Here is a 9256-nt window from a genome sequence, read left to right as displayed (position 1 = left end):
ATGCATGACCCTATCTTCTCAAGATCACAGTTTTCAGTGGCTATACCTACACTAAGGCACTACATTGCACAATGACAAAAATCACCAGCCTTTGTCTGGTTAAGTAGCCAGGTATCAAATCCATTCCACTTGCAGCTTGTTCTGTCTTTATAAAGAGTCTTCCGGAGTTTGCAAAGCACTGTGGCAGATAGAGAAATTCTTTAGTAGTTTAATTATGCATTCAGTAAATCTCATAATAATGGGGTATTATATTTAATTTTATATTGTACTTATTTCTAATAAGAGGCAGGCTATTAACTTCAGATGTCAGAATTCAGCTAGTTTGCACCTTTCTAGTGTTTCTTCAGGCCGTCAACAGACTTTGAAAGACATTAATGATTCACATGCTGTTCACCTTTCCATTTTCACCTCAGAAAATGAGCATTAGAGGCATTGTTAGTACAGACAGGACAGACTGATGCAATTCTGCAGAACTGGGTAAATCTGACAGGAATTTCTGCAGTGGGAGTGAATTTCCATGTATTTGCTACACACACACACATTATATATATATATATATATATCTGTATATGAATTTACTGCAAGAGATCCTTGATTCATTTAAAATTAGGTTATGATGTAGTTCTTTCACCCTTTGCCCTTTTATTGAAACATCAATGCATATTTTGCACTAGGTGGTGAAAGCAATATTTCACTTCCATCTACCTCTGCATTTTAATTTATTTATTTTCTATTTCTTTTGTCACTGTCATTTTATTGGCTTCCATTTGCAAGTTCAATCTTTTAATTTGTCCTGTATAATGAAATTCTTCTCAAATTACCTGCAGTTTTCCTTCAGCCAGTGTGGCTACCTCATTATTCTGCTCCTTTTTTTCTCCCATGACCATCCCTCTTTTTTTTCAAACCTGCCATTCAGTATACAAAAGTAAAGACCCCTCCTTTGCTTCTCCAAAACTCTCAGGGAAGGAGAGTTTTCCCTACTAAGTCACCTTTGGCTAAAATGCAAGTGAAAGCTCATGCATTTATTCAAATGATAAAAAAGTTACTGGGACTAGAGAAGAGGCCTCAGGTCAATTAGTAGTGCCAATATGATTTTCTTCTCCATCCTTCATGACTCTTACCCCAGCTGGTCCTCCTTCTTCCTTCCACATGTGCACATAAATGATAATATTATGCTATGCAGACCTACTGGTAGGTAGGCTACCATTGGTAGCATCCTAAGCTGATGGATGGTGTTAGGGATAAAATTCCTGTTGAATTCCATGTGCCCTTCAGTGGTTGCCTGAGAATGCTAGCTACTTATTAATGTAAATAATCAGCACTATCTCTATTAGTGGAAAAGAATCTCTGTGGACTTTTTTTTGAGGAGAAGCAGAACCAGGGAAATGAGAATTGCTTATTTCCTTGTACAGCACATCTGCCCAGCTGTGCCCTGCTTTGCTGCTGCCTCCTCCTGGGGAGACAAGAACAGGTAAGCCTGGCTGTCTTTGGAAGATGCACATGAAAATCATTGGCTGTCATAATGGATGAAGTCTCCTGCAGCACTCAGCTCAGGTAACATAGACACATGCCAGACCCAGTGGCTACTTCCAGCTTTTCTGCCAGCTGTGCAACCACTAATTGTCAAACAGCTATAGAGGTCACAGGAAGGACTTTTTTTCCAGTATCTAATCCACATTGCAGGGCTTTGGAGGCACAAGAAGCTTCTGAATTTAATAGAAACAGTCAACACACAGATATAAAAATTTCTGGAGAGGTGGTTATGATCCTCTGTTCTAACCTTCTGGTTAGTTGGAGCTTAGAAGTTACACCACCGTGCCTCTGTTAAGTATATAGCTCAATTTAAGTGCAACATTTTCCTCACCAAGGCAGAAGAAAAGTGAAGAAGAAAGGACATCTTCCTGCACTTCTTTATTACAAATTCTCATCTGTGTACAAATCAATTGCCATTTATAGATTGTGTGGGAGAGCAAAGATTAGGCACAAAGTAAAACTTGAAAATAGATTCCTTTTGGTCTTTACTCGGCTCGGGGATTTTATGAGATGGTATCACTACAAATGGTACACCCAGGAACATGTGGCTCAGGCAACTGTGAATACTTACATGACCCTTGTCATCTTAATGTCTTCTGAGTAGAAATTCCTTCATGTGCTTATACCAACATCATACACCATCTGTAGGGAAGGCTTTTGCCTTTTTATGGCTTCTCACATCCTGGTAGGAAACATACTTTATCCATAGTTTTGTAGAAGTGGAATCAATGTGTTAAGTTTTGAAGTAGGGACCGGTGCTTCCTTCTTCCCCTGGCTCCTCAGAAAAAGTCCAAGTTGTAAAGGATGTAGTACATTCTGTCAGAAAGATAATGCTATTTCTTCCTTTCACTGGTGTTTGGCAGCTCACACAAGTTGAGTCTTTTCTCTGCAAGTACCAGTTTGGCTGTGTACTCTGCATTTCTCTACTTACCAGGCAACTCCCGTTTTCACTTAGTGGCATGCATTAGTGTCGCAAAGCTGATTACACTTGAAACAAAACTTTTGCACTGATGCCATAATGACTGACATAAAAACCATTTTCTATCATTTAATGAATTAGTTACTGCTTTTAGCACAGGTGGCCGTTAGCTGCCAGGAAACACCTGACCTAAAGCTTACTCTTTATTAGCTATGAATGTCCAACCAGACAGCTATTACATCAAGTATGAAATAATCTAATTTCCTTTTCTGCATTTTGAAAAGTTAGAAGCTGAGCTGCCCATTGCCATGGATACAGCAGCCAGTGTGCAGATGGCTTATGAGGCACTGGCCACAAGATGAACGGTCCCACCATAAATCTGCCAGCTCCATCTCACTTGTTTGGGAGGCAGTGAACACTGGAAATATGCTTTTCCCTCCTGCTTTCAATGGTTTTTCTCCTTCAGAGTGAACAGTTCTTTTCAAGGAGCAGAAGGAAAGTCATCACACATTGCCTGACCTTCTTTAAAATGGTCCTGATTTGAACCATGTACAGGGTTAAGTTTACAACAACTCTGAAACAAGAAACAAGAAAAGTCGCTAATGAATTCAGTAGAATTTAGATCTCATGGAGAGTAATAGGGAATCCTTTAAATCAGCTGTTGTTATGCCAGTTTTGGGGGTTTATATTCTTTCTAGCTTTTGAAGCTTTGCCAAGGTAACTTTCAGGGATTCAGAGTATATTCCCCTTGAAACTGTACAGTTAAGATGCTCTTTGTCCTGATTCTTGGGTAGAACACACTGTTTCAATGCTTTTGCCTAGACAAGAGGGCTCTTCAAAGAAGAGGTTGAAGAAAAGGATGTATAAGAAAGCTGGAGAGGAACTTTTTACAAAGGCATGTAGTGGTAGGAAAAAGGCTTTAAGCTGAAAGAGGGTAGGTGTTGATTAGTTTATTAGGAAAAAATTTCTTAGTGTGAGAGTGCTGATGCACTGGAAGAAGTTGTCCAGAGAGGCTGCAGGTGCCCCATCCCTGGAAATGTTCAAGACAGTGTTGGATGGGACCCTGACAAAGCTGATCTGGTAGAAGGTGTCCCTGCCTATGGTGGGGGAACTGGAACTAGATGATCTTTAATCTTTCTTTGGATCTGCCACCCCAAATAATTCCTTGATTTTATGAAATCAGGCTACCAGCACTGGGATGTGCACAGAGCTTGTCTGGTACACATTGCCAGTGGCTAAGATGTAGACAGAGGCCCAGAATTCCAGACAGGGAAAAGCGAAATGTTTCATACATTTTTTACACATATAAAAGCTAATCAGTTCAAGCAGCCTACATCTGAAGTTTGCTATAAAATTAAACACTACTGCATCATCTAAATGTATGCCCATTACACAGAGTCAGGGTTTTCATCAACAGTCCTATCAACAAAGCCTCAATGATACAATTAGAAAAATGGATCATGCTTAAATTTAGAGAAATTTATGATTATACAGACTTCTAATTCAATAAATTATATTTAATTTTTCTGAGTTTCTTCTTTTTCTAAGAAATAAAAATGACAATAGAGTTTTACTTTATAGTTAAAGCAAAAAGAACAAAGAACCTTTTATTTCTCCTTATAAAACTTAAAAAGTTTCTGACATTTTCTCTCAGGTCAGAGACACTGCGTGCAAATACCTGTTCTGCCATTTAGTCAGTGAGGCAAAATCTGAAATCAGTTTCCTCCCTGGAATAATTGCTCAGCAAACAGAATGCATGTAATACATTTTTATTATTAATACTTCAGTTAAGATTCAAGTACCATATTTTACTTCTTATGATGAGCACAGTTTTACAATGGATGTTTGGAGTTTACAGTACATAACATCACTGGCAGCTGCAGAATGCCTATCACGTGCACCAGACCTGGATTAAATATAAGTACATTTCTCTGGGCAGTAACAGTGTAGAGAAATCAATTGCTACATATCTCTACTTTATATGTACAAGCATAATTCTCCCTGTTATTTCAGTGCATGGACATATTTGTTATCCTTTCATTTATCAACAAAGCTATATTATTAATGTTATATTGCATCTCAGGTAAAGAAAGATTATTAGTCAGGTCTACTGCAGAGAATGTTCATTTGTTTCTAGTCCCAATGATTTTACAGTATAATTCTTAATATCCCCACATGATTTGAGTGAAGACCCAAGATTATGTTCTTCCTCCTCTCACATTTTTTACACTTAAGGGACAGAAATTTAAATTTCTGTAAGAGGAGGTACTTGGATGATTCCTGGATCCACGATTTTCTTCTGCACTAACTATATCCTGAGAAGGGCAAACAGGAATGGGATCTCCAAAATAAATTTCTCCACCTATTGACTAGTTTATGTTCAGGATTTGATGCTTTGGCGGAAAATATTTTCCTGTTTCAAACAAAGATTAATTCCTAATTGCCACAGTCCTCATAAGGATGTTCCAGCAGCTACTTAAGCACTTTGTCTTAAAGTCTTAACCTTTTTTAAATGGAGCTGTGAAATTGCAGACCTACCATTATGCATGCACAATCCTCACTGTCTGTGGGATACTGCTGGGTCTAGTTTGAGCCCAGACGTGTAACAGTGTTATCTTGGATGAAACAGCAGCAATGTGTTTGTGCACAAGGACAGCCCAGGGAGGAAAGCACACAGATAGCTTCTGGGGCTTTAGTGGGACAGACCTTCTCCTCACACTGTCAGCTCATGTGGTGTTCAACAGCATCCTCCAGCAGCAGCTTGCAGGCTGAGGAGGTGTGCAGGCTCTGACCCCTCTCTTGTCCTGCATGCATCCCTCTGAGAGCAGAGAGTACCATGTGTAATCCATTGGTGGATGTGTGCGGTGCAGATGCCGTGCTGAACACGGAGCAGTGCAAAGAGCTGTGCTTCTGAGGGCTTTCAGATGGCCATTTTTTCCCACATGCACAAAACTGTAGGTGGACAAGCAAAATTTCATAGTCAGGAGGACAAGTCAAAATTTCCCAAGCATAGGAGTGGTAAGTTTCCTCAAGATGAAGGGATTCATTTTTCCATCCTTTATTCCATGGCTTCCTATCATTGGAGGAGCTTTGCTCCCTCTTAGTCCCTAAGGCTCATCCTTGCATCTACCCCCAAAAACACATGACAGAGTGAGCTCTCAGATCACATGTGTCAATATTTAATGGCTACTACCTAAGGAAGGCATGAAGATGAAGCATGAGGCTGATGTTTCTGCCTGAGATTTCCTCCCCTAACTTTGATGCTGAGTTTCATGTCACACTGCTGTATTTCTCCACAATATATGCAGTAAATCTCTGTGTTTTCTTCTCCACAAGAGGACCTCTGGCCGTATCAGTAAGTTGCACAAAGACAGATCCTTGTTTTGAACTTTATGGATCTGTGTTTAAGATACATGAAACTCCAGTATCATGAAACTGTTTAGGACAAAAAAAAAACCCAAAAAACCAAACAGTCACTGAATGATCACAAGTTTATTGTTCTCTCACTGCAAAAATCTGTTTAATCTCCCATAACGGAGTATTCACTGACTAAACACCCTGTCCTGGTCACTGTGAAGAAGCAGGCTATGCACAGTCAGAAATAGCAGCAGGAAAGAATGCACATCAGGGAGCATGTTCTTCGCCTTACCCTAGAGATGCTGAAGAAACAGAAGGGGAAATCACCTTCAAATTGGAACCAAAACACCCACAGCAAAACTTTCATCAGCAAATGCCCAGTTTTAGACCCTAGCTTCTAATCTGAGTCAGGCTTTTGTTAGGATTCACTCAGAAATACGGTATTTGGTAGGACTATCTCAAGGATATATTAAAGAGATAGTTATTTTAGTGTCTCATACAGAAAGATCTCAATTTTAAAAATATTAGCACTTACTCCTGACAGTGGGCCTAGTGCAGACCCCAAAAAGCTACTCAGACACTATCTGCAGCTGTGGAGGGTGCAGCCTGTCCTTGACATCACTCAGAGGGAAGAGAAGGAGAGACATCTGTACTCGAGTTTGTGGTCACAGGCATAACATCAAAAGACAGTATGGTCTTTAATGTGGGAAGAAGAGTGTATAATTCTTTATGAAGTTTAGCCAACAAAAGGCTCTTTTCCCTAGCAACCATCAATGCTGGTCCTCCCTTTCCTATTTCTGTTACAAACTTTTTTTTTCCCTCTATTTTTTTTTTTAAGAAACCTGTTCAGTGCTCAGAAACAAAACAAGATAGGATTTCCCACCCTTACTCCTCCACCCTGACAGAATGATTTTATCACATAACAGCCAATCTAAACAGTGCAGTGTAAATCATGCTTTGCATGCAAATGTGAAGAAAGTGTTACCACAGGAATGAAGTCTGTTTAAGTATGGGGGTGACCAGAGGCTGTCTGCTCTCTTCTGAAGAGACCCAAGTGGTGCAGCAAGAAATGCACAGATTCAAGGGAGAGCAGGAGGAGTGTCTCTGCTGTTTTTTGCCACTTAGCTTTTACTTTACTGCCCAGAATGAGACATTTCCAGATGCAGGAAGCCCACAGGAAGTTAGCAGCAGGAAGATTTGTCCTCTACCCAGAAAGTCAAGTGGTTCAGACCAGCCTCATACCTTTCATATGAAAGCAGAATTATCTGCATATACTCCAGCTGGCATTGAGTCTCTGTTTACCATCACTCTTCAGCTTCAGAGAAACCGTAAATGACTCCTTGCCTGTACAAAAAACAGGGTTTCATGGGAAGACAGATTTAGCCTTCTGCCTGCTGCATTGCCTTGGCCCTTTGGAAGGAGACTGCTAAAAACACTTAACAGCTTGTTTCCACAGATTTTATACTATGCCCTAAAGTCACACCATAATCATGTAGGCACTGTTGGTGCCTACATGTCCCCATGCTACATGAAAGAGCATCCAAGTACACTAATGTACTACATGGCACTGATCACCACTTCCCAACAGGGTGTAGCCAACGTGAGCATTGGAGATATTCTGTCCAGACACCTCTTGCATTCCTGTGAGAGCATCACAGCAAGCTATGAAAACATCTCACTTGTCAACTAGCAGCCACCCATGGTAAATAACTGGGTGGAGCCCCATAAAAGACTTCTAATATATGCTTCTCTGCCTACATTTGAAATCCCCATCTCACTGTTTTGGGAATTATTAATAGCCCTTCACTGGTTCCTGATAGTTGGTGATATGCACCAAGCACTTGTCCAGCTGTGTTTTTGAAGTACATTGATAGAAATTTGATCTAATATTCTTCCCACCTTGGGTATCCATGTTTTGTGCACCCTTATCTAAGTGGCTTCAACACTTCATACCTTCTGTTTCTGTCACTGCTGCATGCCAGTATTGTCTGTTTATTCTGCAGGGAACATACAGGCTTTATTTGCACAACCATGAGTACAACAGAGCCCCAAGAACTGGCTGAGACTTCTGATGGTCAGTGTTCCTCCTGTAGATGAGGCTTGAATTTTAGCATTACTCTGAGGCTGAAGGATGCATACACTCACTCAGGCTGGGATTCAAAAGCAACAAATAGCAAGGTTATGGATAGCTACTTCTGGCTTTTGGCATGTAAGCAAAGGAATTAGCAGGCTGTAACTGCACAAGCTTGTAGAGCCTGGAACTGACTGGCAGGCACTGATGTTTGTGTCAGCTGAAAAAGAAAGCCACAACAAAAAACATGGAGCACAGAACAGTAGTACTTCAGAAGGGAAATCTCAGCTATTTGCAGAATGGCATCAGCTGAAATTTCTAAAGACCAGAAGGGCCCATTTTAAAGTGCTCAGCATGCCCAGTCAGGGCCAGGTTTTCAGTTAAGCTCAGTTCCCATGGAGGCAGCTAAACAAGAGCCAGATTTTTAAAAGCACTCAGTATCCAGCTGTTTCCATTGCAAAAATTCTGTCCCAGTTTTTAAACAGAGCTCAGCACCATCCAACAGGCTGTGTTATTTAAAAAGCTTGCCCTAAGTGACTTCACACCTGGTGTCGTTTCATTGGCTACCTGTCAGAGGATCAGGCCACCTCCATTTCTGTCTTCTTCCACTTTTCCTGAGCCCCAATGAGGTCTGAATAATCTGAACTATCAAATATCTGTTCTGGGTATTGTACAAAGAGGGAATATCAAGAAATGCACCTCACAGACTACAACATGGTGAGCTTCACAGTTCTGCCAATTTACCAGGCACTTTTGAGCTGCAAGAGCCAGCATTATGCTTCAACCTGCCAATCATGCTGACTCACGTCAAATTATGTCATCTTCCAAATGTCTGAGTTTGGAGGTCTCAACCTATTTTCATATGCAGATGAAGTTGAGAGTTTCTTTCTCCTGAAGTCTGCAGAAAAGCAGAAAAGACAACAGACTCCATGATTCAGGGAAGACTGTGTGGCAGGTGATATAAAACATTATCTGGTTATCAACACTTGTAGAAATTGCCGTCTTCCTTCCATCAGCATGTCAGTGTGAAGCTTTCTAAGGGCAGGAGTAACCCTTTGCTAGGAGAAGCCAGACTCAGAGGTCCTAAACCACACACAGCTCTTACACCTTCTCTCAAACTTTCTGTGAGCTTGTAGGAAGTGCTCAATATACAGACAACATGGGAAAGCATAACATCTTCTGCCCCAGTGCCTACTGTCTGCATGGTTTTTGTGTAAGCAGAGAGGTGTAATTCAGAACATGGAATGAATCACAGAAATTCTCAGAAGGTGGTCTGCAAGAAGAACCAGAGTTTCCTTTTATTTCAGTTGTTTGTGTTGAGGCTTTATTTGTTTGTGTTGGGTTTGGAGGGGTTTTGTTTGATTATTTGGTTTGGG

Source organism: Parus major, chromosome Z, assembly GCF_001522545.3.
Source record: "Parus major isolate Abel chromosome Z, Parus_major1.1, whole genome shotgun sequence".
Taxonomy (NCBI): domain Eukaryota; kingdom Metazoa; phylum Chordata; class Aves; order Passeriformes; family Paridae; genus Parus; species Parus major.
Note: the sequence above shows the minus strand (reverse complement) of the source record.